General features: G+C 42.6%; 2 long non-coding RNA genes across 4 annotated transcripts; one reads left to right on the forward strand and one right to left on the reverse strand.

The window, feature by feature from the left end:
• Positions 1-1,869: 1,869 nt before the first annotated feature.
• Positions 1,870-8,300, reverse strand: LOC119011984. 3 transcript variants are annotated; one of them, XR_005072321.1, is made up of 6 exons: positions 8,170-8,300; positions 7,967-8,025; positions 5,801-6,962; positions 3,991-5,298; positions 2,127-2,137; positions 1,870-2,010 (listed from the first exon to the last, which is right to left on the reverse strand). It is a non-coding gene; the product is annotated as an uncharacterized LOC119011984 (long non-coding RNA). The 3 variants fall into 3 exon arrangements; XR_005072322.1 differs by lacking the exons at positions 1,870-2,010; positions 2,127-2,137 and having other exon boundaries at positions 2,279-5,203; XR_005072320.1 differs by lacking the exons at positions 1,870-2,010; positions 2,127-2,137 and having other exon boundaries at positions 2,279-5,298.
• Positions 8,301-9,847: 1,547 nt separating this feature from the next.
• On the forward strand, positions 9,848-14,157 carry LOC119012622. The gene is made up of 4 exons (XR_005072535.1): positions 9,848-9,909; positions 11,067-12,473; positions 12,561-12,635; positions 12,733-14,157. It is a non-coding gene; the product is annotated as an uncharacterized LOC119012622 (long non-coding RNA).
• The last annotated feature ends 5,509 nt before the right edge of the window (positions 14,158-19,666 follow it).

Raw genomic sequence — 19,666 nt, forward strand, 5'->3', positions numbered from 1 at the left:
GGTGAGGTGAGAGTCACTGGACAGGGGAGGAAACAAAACGTGTAGAAACTGGGTCAAAAGAAAAAACTCAGACACGCTCAACTCGGATTTTCTCTCAAACAGAAAGCCGACTGATGGTGTCGACTGCCTGGAGACACTCGGCCATCTGAGCAGAGGAACTGCAGCCACCTTATAAAACCTCCCACCTCACTGCAATCAGTCATCCGAGGGAAACATCACAGGTGTACCCAATAGCTCCTGATGACCTGAGACCTGGATCTTGGAAAATCTCTGTTCCCTTTTGGAGGGGAATCTCTGATCTCTGTCGGTAACACACCAAGCTGTTCAAATTCAACCCACCTCACGTTAAAGATGTGTTTAGGAAACTGACTGTTCTTGGCTCAGAGGAGGTAAAGCCAGACGCATAAAACTCTGCAGATTCATGACTAAAACTGTGTCGACGGCAGAAATATGAGTGTGTATTCTTTGGGTCTGATTTACAAAGCTGGGCCTGTTTCTGCTTTATAAATCTGAGTCATTACGGGGAAAAAACTGGCACACATGCACACGCTTCACTTCCACTCCCAAAACAATTATCCATAAATGGATGTAGAAATGCCCTTAAAGCCCAGCGTGTGTCCTGACAGCATCAGAGCAGCGGCCGTCATGACAGTCTGTGGCTTATTTATAGCTCCCAGATATGAACCTGTAACCATCTGACCACCGTCTCAGTCGCCATTATTAGATGTCAAGAGGATGACTGATGATTAATCAATAGAGGTCGTACAGAAACCGACTTCAGGAAGTGCGTCACAATTCAGGAATAAATTATTTAAATCTGGGCGATGATATTAACAACCCAAACAAGCGATATTCCCACATCACCTGCATCCATATCAGTGGCTGAAATGCATGTGGCCATTACTGAGAGAGAGAGCGAGAAAGCTGCAAGCTGCAAACAGCTGTTTCTAACGCGTCGTCATTCATAAATTCAAAAACACCTTCAGCGCTCTCCCGGTGCTGGCGAGCCCTCTGATTAATAAATATGTTCTTTGATTTGGAAGCAGTAGCCTCGGGGCTCGTGTCCGTGCAGCGTCTCTCCTCAACACATGCACCTCCGTCCGGTCGCTCCCCCGGCGCCCCGACGGAGAATAACAGTACACAGAAACACTCGAGCTGTTATTATTTGGCCTTTCTGAGCCGGCTGCATGATTAACTGCCTCCTCGGCCGCCTCATCCTGACTCCAGAGGCTGGGGGGGAGGAAGGGGTGTCCCCTATCAATATTTTAGACCTGACCTACACAGTTGGGATTCATAATCTACAGAAAATAAAGCCTGCCGACGCAATATACCGGAACTTCCAGTAGCTCGTGAAGGCGCCACACATTCAGACACTTCTCTCTCTCCTCGTGTGTGTCCTGTCCGACTGTCTCCACGAGTGAATGTATCGCTTCTCTAATCCTCATAAGTGTATTTTCAAATCCAGTTTGAGCCCCCTTTTTTTCTTTCAGGTGTTGGAGTGTCCGGCGCAGAAAGGAGCCAAAATCATACATCAAGTCCAACGTTTTCTTTCCCCCTCAGTTCCTCTCCTGGTGACGGATACGTCTTGGAAAACAGATATGAGGTTGTAGCCAAAAACAGAATGGCTTCCCAGCAGCGGGGCCTATACATCATTGTAAATAATTCACAGAAGTGAAGCTAGCTTTCCTGAGGCCAGCACACGCCCAGGCCCAACATGTGCTCCATCTTGCTCACTGTGAAATTCCCCAAAGGCACCACGTTGACCCGGGGCAGGCAGCTCGGGGACATGTTCCAACAGGAGCGCATTACTCCTCAACCTGCGAATGCCGTTTTCATTAGGTGCCAAAAAGTGACAGCAAAAATTGGATTTTTGTGCTTTACTTGTTCTTTATCTGCTGAAAATTTCAAAGTGTCAGCTCAATGAGAAGTTTGGATTCCTTTAGTGTCCAGGTCGAAATAAATCTCCGACTTGTAATATCCGCTCCGGGTTGGATGGAGCTGTAAGCTGCACTAGAAGTGAATGAGGAGAAATAAATGTTACACTATGTACAGTTTATCTTCCCCACAGTATGTCTGTGAAATCACATATACTCCACTGAGGAGCCTAAAGGCTTAAAGCAGGTTACCTGTTGTACGGCTGGTTTATGGAGGCCGCGAGGGGCAAAACATCAGTGGATGGAAAAAGATCGACAAAAGAGAGAAAATACATCAACAGAACTGGAAGCACAATAACAATTCAACAAGGCTGACAACAGTTTCGAACACACGGTGACACATCTTCAATGCACAAGTACGACATTTATTGAAAAGTGCCTATTTGCTTTCTTGCTCACGTCTGCTGTGAGTTTGAATCTACAGTCAGATGCTGCACAGCTTAACTTAGCTTAGCTTAGCATGACTATGAACAAGAGAAACTGCTAGCCTAGCTGTGTCCACAGTTGGCTGGCAGACCCACTGAGCTGTTTACACTGTTTTTTTTTTGTTTTTTGGTGCTCATTTAAGCTAACTTAGCCACGTCTGTCCCTCAAACACAACGCTCTGCCGCCAGACACCGGCTAACTTAAAGCAACGTTACGTAGAAATGCACACTCATTTTCTCTGAGTGCTAAACTACTGTCAAAAACACAAATCCAGGGTTTCTGTGACAATTTGACAGATGTAATGTAACATCACGTGCTAACTACAAACAGAACTCGGCAGGTCGGGATAATGCTATGTCTTGAAAACGTACGCCTTGAAGTAAATGTGCATGTTGAAGCGTTTTCTTTTCAGTGAAATATTTCCAGAATGTTGCAGAGAACCATCTTGCCTGAGGTGCAACGGTGACAAAACCTCTCATACCTACAAAAGTTGGAGTCGATCCTGGAAAAGAAACATTCCGGCACATCAACCACTGTAAAATGTTTTTGTTTTTTTTTTGTCCTTTATTTACACATTTTTTTATGGACCATATAACCAAAATATAGGCTAATATGCTAACAAGTAAGCTTAAGATGTGCGTGTAGGCGTATTTTTTTTTTTTTTTCACATTTGCACGTCTCTCCTCTTTTGTTCTAAGTTCAGTTTCCTTTAATGTGTTTGTGAAATGTGGTCGTCTCTTCTCTTTTCGGTGGCGCAGTTTGCCCAATAATGTTCTGTTTCTACCCCTCGGGGCTGCCCGTATTTATGGCACGTACAAAATGCAGATCACTGAAGTCATAAAAAGGAGATAGAAGAGCCAAACTACATAACAGGGATGCAGACAGAGAGAGGAGAGGAGAGGAGAGAGGGACTGCACTGGGGTTGGCTTTTATTGGTGAGCCAGGACCTTTTTTCCAATCGCATTATCACCAAGGAAGGAGACGCCGCAGGGGAGCGTTTTTTTTGGAGGGGACAGTTTCTCTGGTGAAGAATCATTTTTAATTCAGGTGCTCTAACTTATTTTATCAGCTCTCAGGTCCACTGCTGAGTAAACACTTTTAAAATTGAAGGTGAGAAAGCCTCCCTGTTTTTTCTTTTTTTTTTTTGGACATAAAAAATGCATCAGCTGTGTGAATGTAGAACAGTATATCATCCCTGAAAACACTGCAGCCTTCCCCTCTCAGCTCGCTACTCCTGCTCACCGGCGGTCGGATGCAGTAAACCAGGTTCAATTTGTTTTGATAGTGCGTCAGATTTATGATTGAGAGCTGTTGCATATATAAGAGAAAATAACCTTATATTTCACGGTAGTTTATGGTGTTAGTTACCTCCCAATATGCGAGGTGGAATAAACAAAATGTTGTGGCTTCCTGGTGCGTCCCTCTGCAGCAGACATGATCCTTTCACAGTGCTGGCCTCCTATTGATTTTTTTCACATAGCAACCTGTGCTGTGGCCTTGCACCAAAGCCCACACGCTGTTTGAATGACGACACCCTTCATACATCAACATGTCTGAGTCAAGTGGCCCGATGCCGACAATAGTGGAGCTGCTCGGCCGTGTAATGGCGTCTTTTGTGTCGTAGTCTTACCGTCACAGACCGATCAGTGATGCATGCAGACAGGGCGACATGTTGAGTCATATTTGTCTGATTCTTATCTTTATAAACATGTTTGTGGTTTGGTTTAAAGTTGGCTTTACTCGATGTGTTTGGACAGATCAACCCATCAGCGTCGCGAGTCAGTGACACCGAGTCAAGCTTCAGTGGGTTATAAATAGCTACGACGCGGTCAGAAGTATCAGATGTCTCTGGTTTCAAAAATCTATGCAGCTTAAAAAAAACACATCTGTTTATTTATCTTTAAAGGGGAAGGTCCACACAAAGTTCAGCATTTGCTCGCGTTCATGCGGATTGAAAGTTTCGTAGTCCACAAACAGCAGTGCAGAACAACATCGCAGCATCATCCTAAAGGAATAAATTCCACAATCATTTGAAAGGACGTTGTTGAAACTCTTTTGACGGTTGAAATCTTCACTGTAGTTGCTTAGCTTACAACGTTAGCATGCACTCTGTCTGAAGTGACTATGTGATGGATGATTCATAAAAATCTGCATGAAAAGTTCGAGTCCAGGACAAAGTTCCCTCCTAAAAATGGATACCTGAGCTTAAACTGTCTGTGAACCTGAAGCTAAACTCTCCGTTCCATAAATACCTTCTAAACATAGTAGAGTCCACCGAAGCCGAGGACCAGCGATCTCTTTCAGCTCGGCTCTAAGCTGACTTTCAGCTGACACATCGGCGTGCCTGTGATCCATGGCAGTGATAGCTTTTGGCTGTTTTGACATGGGGGACCGAGATTGTTTTGTGTGCGAGGGTGTGAGGGCCGGTCGGTCATCGGAGCTGGGAGGATTTATCACTGCATGCTGGGTATTGATTTGTACCCAGGCGCAGGTCTGTCCCTCCTCCTCTCCTGAGCCTGTGGCCTCTGTGATTCCTCCGAGCGGTATCGGCTCCATAGGAGCCTCTAATCCCTGCAGCTGATATACAGTCGCCCTCCCTTGTTGTAAAACATTGATTGTCCTGTAATAACAAGTACAGATTGTGTACAGTCCCGTGGTGTATTTGTGGAAATCACCCATACTTTTTTTTTTCTTAATTAAAAAAAAAAAAGAAGAAGATTGGGGGATTCTGTCCAGGCTTCACAGGATAAGAACTGTTGTGGTTGCATTTCTCACAGTAAGTCGTAGAGATCGGTCTCTCGGCGGCTCCGTCTCCAGTTCTCGACTTGGCCGAGGGATCATCTCTGAGAAAAAGGATGAACTGCTCAGAAACACTCGTGAAGGCACTTCGTTAGGCAGACGCTGCTCAGCGAACAGACGTCTGCACGATATTTACATCCTGCAGTCGACAGAAAAAAGCACATTGCACCATTTTTTAACTTTATAAAAGACTTCATGGATGTCAATGATTTGCTATGTTGATGATTAATAATTGTTTTTAGTACAGATTGATTTATAAACAAATGGATACTTTGAATTGTGGATGACGCTCAATAATAACTTTCTTTAATAATCGGTAATTTATTAGTTAATTCATAATTAATAAACAATGAAATGTGTTATATACAGTTTACTAGCCAATCTGTCGCAACTTTACAATTAACAACTGCTTAATCAGTGGTTCTTAAAGCAGTATTTGTTAACGGTGAAATCATTCAAGTTAAGTTTATTCATCTTAAATTTAAAAAAATGGCAAAAACACTAAAGAATCCTTTAAAACCTCCGTGACTGAATCAGCTCAGACTCTCCACTTGTTTCCCCGACTCAAGGTTTTCTTTTTTTCACTTTCCATCGAATGTCATTGAAATCTAGATTCACGCACTTTTCTGATAAAAAATTACCTCCAGTTACAGACGAATAAAGACGCGGCACAGGAAACAGCGCGTCCTTGACCTTCAGAAACACGATTTTCAGGTATGAAAGAGCGAAGCGCCTCATCCTCGACTGACCCGACTCTGACAGCTGATGCCTGCTGCTGCTTTGTGGAAATAAACTCGTCGGGGAGATGAGTTTGTATTCATTACATTTCATGACACTTCATGCATTTCCTGCCAATATGGAACATTGCCACAAACAGTGCTCATTGGCCGTGTTGCTGTCATATAATTACCAACACCTGCCGTTTGATTGCGTACACCTGTTGCTTGTCTAATGAGATGGTGACAGCATCGCTTATGATTATGTGGGCCGTGTGTGATCGCGGCGGCGGCTCCTTCTCCGTTCTGCGGTGTCTCAGCCGTCTCTTCTGATAACTCTGACCCTGGAGTTAAATCCATCGATATTTTCATTTTTCATGTCCAATAAATGTGTCAGACATTTAGTGGCTGAGCAGCTGGCCGTCCGTGACCCCTGTCTGCTGTCATGAACAGCACCCATAGCATCTCATTTGGCCTGTCTGCTCCGTTTTGGAGCGCCGAGGCTTCAGTGTGACGTTACTTATGTCTCGAGTGGGAGAGTTATAGGACTTCGTGTTTCTGAAGGAGAATTGTGAAAAAGGTAAACACAGTACGAAGCCTTTATTCATCACACCGTGTTCCTCGATGTCTGACACCGGGCTGGTGTTTGAATAATTCCCCTGTGGATTAAACAGACAGTAAGGCGCAGCACGCAATATCTCATTCTCTTTGCTCTGATAACGCGGGCTATCAGAAACCGGCAGCAAATCTAAATATTGACAGGACACGTAGCTCCCAGCTGAAAACAAGTCTGACAGGCCCAACATATATCCTCCAGCCTTTTGGTCTGCTGCCTGCCACGGACCAAAGCTTCGTTAAGTCACCTGTCAGATGAAATTACTCCGGTGTCAGTCGCCCGGCGAGGTGACGGCGGGGATCCTGGGCAGCGCAGGCGCCGAGGCCCCCACATGTACCCACGGCGAGTTACCCGGAGCGTCGAGGGGGAGGCGGGGGCCAGAGCGCAGGGGACGCATGCTGTTAGGTCTCGCGGAGACACTTATACAGATCCATCCTCACTCTCAAACTGTGGCCGTAATCCAGAATGACACTTTAAAAAGAACACAGTGGCTTCATTAGTGTCCTGACAATACAGGCCTATGGAGTGTTAATGGTGAGCTCTCATAGGCTTGGCAGCGTGGAAAAGAACTTTAATCAGTGTCTCGCAGGTACTGCAGTTGCCAGGGATACTACACTAAAGAAAGCATACAAAAGGACTAATGGTGTCCTGTTGCGCTAGTTGGCTTCTGGAGGACATTTTAGTTCCAACATTCAGATTTATGGAGTCGAGAGCTGCGAGAGGAATCAGCGACACACTAGGAGCTGCAGCGGAGATGATCTACACTCATACAGAGACTGTATTCAACGCACTTCTGTTACATAGACGGTAAATTAATCTGTAGTTAGTTAATAAACTGTGTTGCCAACTTTTGCACACTTATTGCAACGACTGCCCTCCTTGTCTTTACTCATGTAAATATATTACATCTATTTCTTCTATTATTGACAACCAGAAGTCCGACTAATAGATTAAAAAGAAATAACAGATGGACAACGGTGGAACGTTGCTCGGCTGCAGACGACAGAGATGATTAGTGCTTCAGCTGACGCTTCTTTTCATTCTGTGATTTATTGTTTTGTTTTCTTGACTCATCAATTCAGTGTTTTCTCTGCAGAATACATGAAAACACGAGAGAGAAAAATCATATTTGCCCAAAAACACCAACAAGACGTCTTCAGCTTCATTTGTTTTGTCTGAATCCCAAATAAATTACGTCTGTTTTCAACGTGAGACAAAGAATCAATTATCAGAAATGTTGTTTTATCAAACCGAGTGGTGGAAAAACGAGCTCACGTCCTTCATCCACAGTAGGAAAATAAACTCCATTCTAAAAATTAAAATGTGTGAATGTCATCGGCAAAATAATAACTAGTAAAACAATAATTCTGTAGAAGCTTCATATGTTTCATCTGTAAGATAAGCTGTTAAATGCATGTTGTTGAGTGAAAAAAATGCAGTTTCAAGTAGCATAAAAGGGAGATTTTTATAATTACGAGAGGCGGGTAGGACCCAGACGCAGAAACACTCGGGAGGCAGATGAGGCGAGCAAAACCTGAATGATACAAAAAAAAAATACAAGAATCAGGAAACCATGAAATGAGTCACAAAGGCAAAAACACAAAGTAGCAACAGAAGAGCTGCAAACAAAAGCAAAGTACAAATCAAAAAACACAAGGAGCATAAAACAAACACACACCATGACAGTAACAGTGGGAAACAGGAACGATCTGACGAAGACAAGAGGAGAGCACAAAGATTATATACACACTGATGAGGGGATGAGCTGCAGGTGGAGAGAGGAGGGGAAAACAACAGGTGAGGGAAGGAAACAGGAAACACTGGAAGGAGGGAAATCACACAGAGGGAGGGACTGAAAAGTGACACATGAGGGCACAATTTCAAAATAAAACAGGAAATAACAGGACAACAAAAATCAGGATCATGACTGAGAGTCGTGTGTTCTCTCCCACTGTTAGTTACTGAACCACAATTCAATAAAACTTCTTCAGATTGTCTCTTTTGTCTCATCACAATGATCCAGATCCAACAAATATTCTCACCTGCAAAATCATTTTTTTTTTTTTACTCTGTGCTCCCGACCGGCGATTTCTCCCAGTCCTTTCATCCTCCGTCTTCTTCTTACTGGACATCTACCTGGCAGTGTTGCCTCGTATCATTCACCATTAAGACTAATACATGGTCTTTACTCTCACATGTCATCTGACAAATATTCAGATTACTGTCACATAAGATGAAGAATATTAACAATTCCTCACTTTCTTTTCTGTTAAATGCCCGATACAGTTAAAACAGATCTGTGAATCTGTGATGCTTGCGACACGTCATCTGAGGAAAATGAGCTTCACATCTACATCTCTCAGTCAGACGCAGCTTTTATGATTGAATTTTCAGTTAATATCACAGCACTTCCACAAAACACAGGAAAATCAATTGTCTCACATTCATACAGAGCGGTACATAAAACATTTCACAGAACAATCTCATCACAGACGTCTTTTCTTATTTTTCATTTTGTTACAGTTCTTGGCCCTCCGGTCTTCCTCCCGTCCAGTGAAAAACTGCCTCCCGCTGCATGGCGTTTATTGGAAGCTCTAATCCATACAGGTAATAAAAGAGCAAACTCACCTTCACCGAGCAGCTTGGTTTTTTTTTTCTTTTGTCATGACGTCCTCGTTGTCTGGACGACCCGGTGATGAAGTTGCTTCTGCAGGAAGGTCACGTAGTTCTTTTAGGGGGCAACTTGACATTCAATTTCAAGTAGTTTTTTTCTTTTCTATTAAACATATCTTTTTGTGTCCTTTTGCTGAACTTTTATTCAAACTGCAAAATACTCTGTTCATGCATTGAAAACTACTACTGTTGATAATCATAGTAAAAAGTCAAATGGAGATCAGATTTTGGGAACACTTCATGATAACTAGCATTAAAAAAATAACACATCTTATTTGTTTTTTGTTTTTTTTCCTTTCACTCAGTATTTTTAAAGGTTATCGTGCATGGAAGACATCTCAGGCTCTATTTGAAAGATCCATGCCATATTGTCTAAAGGCTATGGCATGTTTAGGGTGTGTTCAACCAGATAAGTAGATAATCTGGACAACAACACAACAACATAAACACAAATTAAACCAATCGTCCAATCGAGTGTCGTCTTCGGTTCCCTGTAGGATCCATGTGCGTCAGGACCCGGAGCGTTGATATTAAACTCTTGTCTTCTCTGACTGACAGAGACGTGCTTCCTCTGCCTCCGCCGTTTCACGATCATCTGTCCTATCAACAACTCATTTGACAGCATATGAGAAAAAATAGAGATATTTAATAAAGGAGGAGGAGCAGGAGGAGGAGGAGGAGGAGGAGGAGGAGGTGTGTACTAGCGATGTGCAGATCTGAGGCATCAGCAGCGGGAGGGATGCAGGTGCATGAAATACGTCTTTAATGAGGTAAAAAATGAACGACGTTACCTGCAGCAATCCTCCGGCAGCAGCAGAGACAATATGTGTCTCTCTCCCTCAACATTTTCAGAGTATAAACTTCATCAATTATTTAAAACTCCCAACTTGCAGATCTTGTCAGTCAGAATCTAATTCTTGTGTGAAGCAGCTGTCATCCTGCTAAAACCTGAGATTCTGTCTGAATGTTTTTACTTCAGAAACTAAAAGTTTAACTCTTAAGACTTCCCTCTCTCCTGTCCAGTTGAAAACTACAGCTTTCATTTAATTTGTTATTGTGGTATTTGTTAGTGATGTTATGTTAAGCAGCCTTTCTGATCATACAGTGAGTATGCACCCGTCCGTGTTGTTGGATCTGACTACCTGAATTAATATCAGGAAAAATGCAACACTGGACTTCAGACCAGCTTTTTGTTAATCTGTGACGCAGTCGCTTCCTCCCGCCTGTAGAAAGCAATCTGCCATCAACACACCTGACCACACGTCAGTCTGAGCTGTAAGATCGTGTCTTTTTCACCTGGTGATTTAACTACTAACTAAAGTTAAATAAACTATAATTTTACCATTTCTTAAGGACAGGTTGGTATAAAAGTGTCGGAGGAGATTTTAAAAAGACACCGGCGAGTTCAGTGATTTAAGGACACGTTTGAATAAGGCCGTTACAGATTCCATTTAATTAGCTTCTAAAAGGAGCGCGCTGAACCTCGGGTCTTCATCTGGACCTTTTCAGAGATAGGAATTATCTTTTATTGGATGTTGATGATGTTGGCCGTCCCTGGGGCCAGACGGGGATAGAGAGAGAGGGGAGGGCGAGACTGTGAGGGACGGCACGGAGAAAATTAGAAAAAAATTCAAATGAGCAAGGGCAAAATGAAGCGTATTAAAAACCTGCGAGAGAGTCTGTAATCACAGCAGATCTCTAGCTGTAAGGCCCACAGAGGCCTTTTGTCCTCGTCTCGACTTCTGTCTCTCAAAAAATGATCGGCGTGACCTCGTCTGGGGGGTTGACGCAGACCGCCATTAGTCAGCGCTCCTCTTTCCACTGCAGTTATCGCCTCCGCATTGCTGAAAGCCGTCTCATGTCCAAAACTGTCTCTCTCTCTCTCCCTCTCTCTACAAAAAGCTTCCAAACCACTCTCTGCAGACTGCCCATGATTGAGCGACTGGGGGCTTCATTCAGTGAAAAACAGCAGGGTTTGGTCATAGCTGGTGGGTGGAGGGAGTCATTTCCTCGTCGGCTTCACCTCTCGATGAACTCTTTCAGCCTTCAGCCTCTTTTGAGTCAGAAGGGTGGAGACGGAGCAGGCGGTTTGTGTCCACCGCATCACACAACACACGCCAGCAAAATGCTGCAGCATCACTGTAATTAAAAATGCACAAACCTTTAACTGAGTTAATGATGAACTGTGTTATTCATCAGCTCCATTGAGAGGATCTGATGTGTAAACGATCAAACACACCTTCAGATCCAAAAATTAAAGAAAGACTCGGATGTGAAATGTAAAGAAGGCGTCTTAATTCGATGCAAACAATCTGTCAATGCAGATGAAAGCTGAGTAACAGATGGTTTCCTGAGCCGTCTGTTACATACTTGATTTAGAAGAAAATAATATAAATGACGAGGTGGTGACAGATGTAAATCAGTGGTAAAATGGTTAAAAGTGATGGTGGTAAAGCTGTTTCGCAGCTTGCTGTGTGATTAAAATTGACTGGAAGCAAAGATCAACACCTGTTATCACATAATGTTCAGTACTAATGTTCATAATGAAGACAGCTTTTTTTATTTGTTTGCTTAATTCTATTTCAAACACAGACAGTTTAACTACGAGCGTGTTCGATTCATGATTCTTGATCCGCGAGTGTTTTTCTTCTAAGCCACACTGACTCATTCCTGCAGCGCGGCACTCGGGATAAAATGTCGGCAATTAACATTTCTGCAAATCACTGAAAACGTTCACAACTGTACGTGCCAGAGGCTACACCAGAGGTCACTGACAGGCCGAGAAGCAAGTTAAAAAATAAATATCCCACATGGCGTGCGTTACAAAAAGAGAAACAGTCGGCACTAAAAGTTCAGCACCAGACGAGGCGTGGAGGTGAAGCTGGAGCGCCGTTCACTCACTCAACAAGAGAAAGTGACGCGAGAGTGAAAGAAAGACTGACTGACTGTTGAGGCTGTTTATTTTCAAGCTGGCTGAGTTAAAGAAAAAGCTCTGTGTGATATTTTTTATTTGAAAAGACAGCTCTTATTTTATTAGAAATGAGTAAAGAGCAATTATTTATGAATGACTTCAGATCCCTTCAGTTCAATGTGAAAACTGACAATAATGTTGAAATACGGCTCCTCCGATGCACTGAATCATAATGCAAGTGAGACATTATGAGGTTCAGTGAAGTTTTTCCTCACCTCTTTGGATTTTAATTGAATTCCTCCAGGCGACAGGTTGCATACTGACTCTCCAAATCGGGAGGTAAAGGAGGTGGTGGAGGAAGTTTTGGCGAGAAGGTTTGAGAAGGTGTTCCAGCATCTGTGAGTGAGAAACCGCTGCGTACGTTTAAGGAGCCCTTAGTTTTCCAGCCATGCATGTCGTGTTAAAAACTGGATATTTTTTTTAAGATTCTCAGTGTTTGAGGAGAGACAGAGACGGGGATGGACTGAACACAGAGAGTCGACATCATCCTCCACGAGTAGGTAAATCACATCTACCTCTTAAACACACATGACTCAAAGACATTACTGTGCAACACCATTCAGAGGTGAAAGGATTATGACTCTTCTTTCATTCCAGGGCTGTTGAACAGCGACACTCGCCAACCCAGTATCTGTTGATAGTCGACAACCTTGAATGAGACTCAACGATCGTCCGTCTGTCTCCACAATAGCTGGTCGCCCTGAAGCGTCTGAGCACAGAAAGACCAAACACGAGCTCCAGAATAAATGTACGTTTCTACAAACAGCAGATATGTTGAAACTTCTGACAAAAGAAAAGGGTAAATCCAGGCAGTGTGCAGGGTCAACAGACACCAACACACACCTCAGGTGATCACTGAGAGGGATTATTTTGCGTACACCGCGTCTGCACTTTGTCGTTGTGGGAGAGTCCTACGTCATTTACCTCCAAGCAGTCAGAAGCAAGACGGAGAGAAGGGATGAAGCAGATAATTATGGAGTTCTTGCTGCAAGTTAGTCATTTCAAACATAAAAGTAATGGTAATGAAGGAAAATGTCACCCAGTGTGAAACTGAAGTTCATTGATGTATTTTTAATGTTTTCGGAGTGAAGCTCTGCGGCACGGAGGAACGTCACGTATCAGACTCTGGCTGCACACACAGTTCTTGTCACTGAGATCAAATCTTTGACGGTCTTTTCATTGGGATTTGTTGATAGTAAGAAAAAAAGTAGAATACAATCTGTTACTTTACTTCTTATCAAACAGGTTATGACTAATGAATGTCGGTTAACTTAATGAGCATGAATTATATATCCATCACATTCTATCAAAGATGTGATGTGTTTTTTTTAACTGCCTTTTTGTGTCCAAATGACGACAGTGATGAACATCCCATGACTATCGTGAAAGATAAAGATTAAAGGTGCCATACGTAAGAACTGGCCACCTGTTAACTTCATAATCACAACAAACGGGCAACATTTCACCTGCTAACTGCTAACTGCTAACTGTTGCTGCCATTAGCTCAGTTAGCTCAGTTAGCCATGCATGGCTGGTCCAGACTGGGAGCTTGGAGCAACAGGAAAGTGTTCATGTTTACACCGCTAACACAGGAGCTTTGGACCGAGATGAGCTAGCTGGTTAGCACGCTAACATCTGCGAAACTATACATAGACATTATTGTGTCAAAACGGTTCTGCGTCAAATTACCTGCAGATGATTTCAGGTAATGTTTTCAACTCGTATATCGCTGTATTACACCTTTAGTCAAACCTCAGACTGTTTTCATTTCATCTTCTGCCAGATGACGGATGGATTCATCAAACTGTCCGTCTCTGTGATACTTATGTCACATCATCATTACCTCTTCTTAATGAAAATCTCATTTACTTTTCTTCTTCCTTCTTCCAAAACCACCACCTTAATGACAATCAGCTTATCTGTGAGAACTGCATCACTTGTTCATCCATAAAACACAGAAGATCAATTATTTCTGGTTCACATCGTGTTCCCACAGAGGCAAATAAACATTTTTCATCATCACAGATGTCATTTCTTGTTTTCTTCCTTCCCCTCTGGCCTTCCCATCAAGTGAGAGCTCTTCATGCTGCCTGCTGTTTATTGGAAGCTCTAATCTATACTGGTTATAAAAAGACACAATTCAGTTCTTTTCTTTTTTCTTTTTACAGTCCTTTTTATTGAATTTCACAATTTACATACATTTGCGAAAAGAACACGAGCGCCCCATGACGAGCATCCCCGACCCCCTGCTGTCACTATGAAATGTTAAACCTGCTCCGCTCTATAGAAGAATATACATCAAAGTGTGCACGAGGAACGAACACAGTTATTACAAGACAGTCACTTGAAATTAAAGCTCTAGAGTTGTCAAGCAAAAGCAGCACATCCATGTCCAAAGTGTCCAAGACCTCATATAGATGAGTGTCAAAATGTGTGGATGGTTTGTCAGAGAATGTCAAGAAAGATCCACATACGATATATCTGATATTTTCAAGCTTCAGTTCTAATATGACATCTGTGATCCAGTGGGACACTGAATGTGAGGCAGCTTCCTTCCACCTCAAAAGTATCAGGCCGCATGCCGGGAGGGAAGTCGAGGCTTTATGAGCCCCAACCCCCCGCCCTCGCAGGAGATACCCTTCCAGAACCTCTCCAAGATGGGACAGAACCAGAAAAGTTGCATCTGCTGACTTATTTCTGTCACATTAGGACTTTTCATACTGCATTTTCTTAACCCAGGGCACTTCTCAGCCCTGGGCTCGCCCTGAGCTAGTTCAGATTTGGAGAGGGAATGTCAAGCAATGTTAAAACCTGAGCCCAAATTCTGCTGTTGGCTGCTGTTCCAAGGTCTTGTTCTCAAGGAAGGGCACCGCAGTTGGGGCATCACACCTGGTGACGTGCTGCTAACTGCTGCTAACAGAAGCTGGGTTGTTGTTGTTTACTGTCCGACTATCACCTCGTGAGCTACAGAGCGGTAAAAGAAACTCGGTAAGTGTTGTTTTAAATACAGCCATTTACATGTTAAAGGACTGCAAACCTTCTGCAGTTGAGCACTCTTCAGCATTTATTTTAATTAATTCATCATTTTGTCCATAAATTGTGGCCATTAAATGAAATCCTGGGATTGTACACGCGTCAAATATTGTCGTGTTCCCTGGAGAACAAGCTGATTTGAACACATCGTTTGTTTTTGTGTTGAAGCGTCGATTTTTGTTTCCACTCAAGAGCCGACAACTAATTAACATTCAACTAACACGTCACTTCTGCATGCCTAAATTAAGGACATGAAGATAAATAATGAAATGCATAATAATAACAATACACATACTGTATTATTGTGACTGATAATTTCCTGACAGTGAGAACAGAACATCATTATTTTCACATTTGTTCTCACCAGAAATTGCACCATTACTTCACGAATGACCCAAACTGGGTTAGCAGAACTATTTTGTGAATATTGAAGTGTGAACTTAAGCGTGTCACACAAAGCCAGTGTGGTATACGACATCACTGTTGCATTATATTACATCATCCACCTTGAGACAGGAAGATCAAACAATTAAGCGGGTCGAAGGTTGATCTTTAGTATTGGAAAAGAACAGAACAGCAACTCTTCTATCGTCTTATTTCATGTTCCAGCTCCTTTGTCATAAAACACTGATTTGCTTTCAGATGCTGGGTTTCTTTAAACTGCCTCAAAAGAGCTTTTCCTGGTTGAAGTTTTCACTCGAGGCCCCGAGGCAAAGTCTTACTGAGAGTCAAAATAGTAACAGGCCTGTAATACATAAATACTGGGTTTTGTGTTTTCAGCAGCCTGAAAATGAGGACGAAACAAAAGAGAACGCTGCCGTCTAAATTCACCACATTTCAATACTTATTAGGAAGAAAAAGAGCTGCTATTATAACGTCTTATGACTATGAAATGACATGCAGTGATTTTTAAAGGGTGAGATCAACCCTGAAATGAAATCCTTCACATCATTCTAACAATATGTTGAGAATCCAGTGAAAAGATGCACAAAGAGGCACCGCTATTCACTTTATTCCTAGCTCCCATGATACCTCACGTGAATCATCTGTCGCAGATGGAACCAACAATCTCCGACGACTTCACACTAATGTTGAAACACTGTTTTGAACAGTGGTCGCTGGCAGCCTGCTCCCCTGGAACTCCAGCACCATCTCCTCCACCCACCAATATGACAGTCTGGTCACAAACATGTCCCAAGCAGTGGAAGTATCATCCGTAATCGTTTTCCACAGCGACATCTCCAGGAAACTTCGTAAAGTTCGGAAGTTCTGTCACCAAGATCCACAAATGAAGACCCGACTTCTGACTCTGAAAACCGTTGTGGTAAATGAAAGCTCAAGTTAGGAGGAGGTTCGCTAAAACAACGCTTAGAGAGATGTTTGGATTGTTTGCATGGTAACATGAAATACGTGGAGTTGTGATAAAGTACATCTGAATGTCTTGTATCTCGTATTCAGATATATGACCTCAGCTGTTAACATAAAATGTCAGTTTGAGATGTTTGATATTATAAACCAGGCGTGATGTACAGTCAGTGTACGGACGCAATCTTACAAACCTTGAAACCCGAAGGAGGACGAATGTTGGCGATGGGCTATCTGATGGATAGAAGTATAATAGAACACATAAAGAATTTATATTGGTGGGTAAAATGATTTACACCGACTGTAAAAACAGCATTCAATTCAATTCATGCCTGTGCCTCCAGTATATTAAAAATGCATTTCATTTTCCTTCTAATTTTACAGGCTCTTATTTCAGCGCCTCACTTTTCCTGTCATTTGGGGTTTTTTTCGAACACGTATTCCAGTTTACAGCACACACACACACACATTGTTTTCTGTGCAGAGGGTGTGTCTGAGCTGTCTGAGCGCCGTTAGCTCCTACATGACGTGGGCGTCCGCTGTCGTTTGAAATTAAATTCAACAGAAAGGTGCTTTACTGTTTAACAATCCAACTCTGCTTTTTTCAGCAATTTGTCAGAGCTGTAAGGAGGTCCGCTCGTTTTCCGTCTTCCTTTCAAATACCTATGTCATTACATGCAGACGTATTGTTTCATGACGTCCACATTGTTCTTGTTACCATCCAGTTTTTAAAGGTAGAGTCAGCAGGGTGTCCACTTTATTTCTGTTGGACGTCACTTCAAAATAATGGGCAAGGATTGTATGGAAGTATTTGATTGGACATCATGGAGAGACCGGAAAAGGGGGACAGCGAGAGGCCAAGCAGGAAACAAAGGGCTGGATTTAAACCCGGCTCGCTGCTGAGGACTCAAGCCAGCTCCCCATTGGGTGATCTTGGTGACTCACTTCCTGCGGTCGCTTTACACATGCCCTAATCAATGTGCAACATTTAATTGAGTTTCTCGCAACGTTTCAGCACTCAGATTATAAAGAAGTCAATTATTGTAGCTAAGTTTAGAATAAGAAAAAGATCATGTTCAGAACCCCAGTGCCGCCTGTACAGGTGTGTCATATTACACATCACACCATAAAAGGGCGCGCTAATCATGTAGCAACGTGATCGTGCAGTATACCAATGCAACGAGAAGGAGCTCCGCTAGAAGCACATCATAAATCGCATTAACGCACCAAGCAGCTAACTAACTTCTATATGTATTCACTTGTTATGGTCGCCACAACCATGGCAGGAAATTGGCGGCACACCTACTAACGTAAAACACAGGCTTGAACTGTGGTCACTGGCTTGCTCCTCATATAGTAATAACAGTAACTTTTTTCTCCTGACAGGCAGCAAATATAAAATTACTTATTTACATGATTATACTACCAATTTAATTAGGCCTAAAAGATTTTGCCCTGTTTAGGGTAATTTGAGGACACAGAGCAACTGAAAATGCTTCACTGCTTTATGAGAAGGGGGTGGAAATATAAAGAAAAGACACGATACTTGAGTAGCTATCGAGAGCTTTTCCCAAACCTTTGCTCCTCTGAAACCTTTGATCCTCCTGCCTCCACGGCGGATAATGCAATGATGGTGTCACTCTCCCACGCTGGCTTCTTCAGGTTACAGAATATAAATTGCGACACTTTTGTTTTTCTGCTCCCAGAAAAGACTTTTCCCTCGCACAGAAAAAAAGAGGCTAATTTATCTCAACATTCGTTCACAAATTTGTTTAAATCCGTGTTAATGAGCGTTTCTCCTCTGCAGAGATCGATCCATCCACCTCGCAGGTGTGGCATGTAAAGATGCTGGTTAGACGACATGATGAGTGCACAGGTGTGCTTTGGACCGCTCGCTAAAAAAAGCTACTCTAAAATGTGCAGCTTTATTTTGGAAAACGACATTTATGAGACACTGAAATACGGACGAGGTACAAAGATAAGCATCCTGAGAAAACCGGTCAGTATCTGCTGTGACCGCCGTTTGTCTCAATTGTATACAAGCTGACTGAAAACCCAACATGTCTACTTTAAATGACCTCTGATGGAAGAACTAAATTAAACAACACACTTCAGAGAACAGGCTGATGGCTGCTTTTTCCAACTGTGCACATTAGTTTATTTGTTGTTGGTCTCCAAATACTATGCAGACGTGATTGTAAGCATGGCTGACAGCTCAGTACGAGTGTAATTAAAAGAGTTTTTAACGACATTGTGAGCAGATCAGTGTCACGCCGACAGTACAGACGTCTGTGGACACTGATGCTGCTGTAAAGCTGAATGAGAGTCTTTTAATACTGTTTCACTTTCTCACCTCAAGATTATTTGGTGATTATTAACATGGGATTCTTTAGTTGACTCAGTAACCTAGCAACAAACATGTGCTAGCTAACTGGTGAGCTACAGTTGTTAGCTAACAGTTAGCCACGGCTATATTTGATTTTATAAAAACAAGGTCATCTTTGCTTGGACTTGTGTCGTCTGCTTACAGCCAAAGCTTTAAGTTCAGTGCACTCTTTGTGGTGTAATGGCAATACACTGCCTCTTTCTAGAAGGTGGTTAGCATGTAATGCTTCATTAGCTTTGCCTTTAGCCATTTAACACAAAAAAGACAGAACTACAAGTGTCCATTTTGTTGTCATGGTATGAGTTTCTGGTTAAGTTATTTCCTGTTTTATTTTGAAATTCTCTCATGTGTCCTGTTTGACTTTTCACTTCCTCCCTTTGTCTCCTTTTTGCCTGTTCACCTGTTATTCAGTTGTAAATGAGTTCCTGTCTCTTTAAGCCTGTGTTTTTCAGGTGTTTTGTCTGTTTTGTTCATCAGTCTCTGGTGTTCCTCCTGTTCCTGGTGTTCCTGCCTGTTATCCCACCACCTCCTTGGTTTGCAGTTTTTGTATTTTTATAGTTCCTTGTTCTCTGTTTGACCCTTCTGCTCCTTCTGTTTTCGTTGCCAGCTGTTGAGCTTGGACTTTGTATTTTGTATTCAGTGGACTTACGGGTGTCTTGAGTTTGAGTTCTCCTATTTCTGCCACACATAACCTTTTCCGTGTTGAAAGGACGGCGAATTAAATCATATCAGCTTTGTATAATGGTC

Source organism: Acanthopagrus latus, chromosome 22 (genome assembly GCF_904848185.1).
Source record: "Acanthopagrus latus isolate v.2019 chromosome 22, fAcaLat1.1, whole genome shotgun sequence".
Taxonomy (NCBI): Eukaryota; Metazoa; Chordata; class Actinopteri; order Spariformes; family Sparidae; genus Acanthopagrus; species Acanthopagrus latus.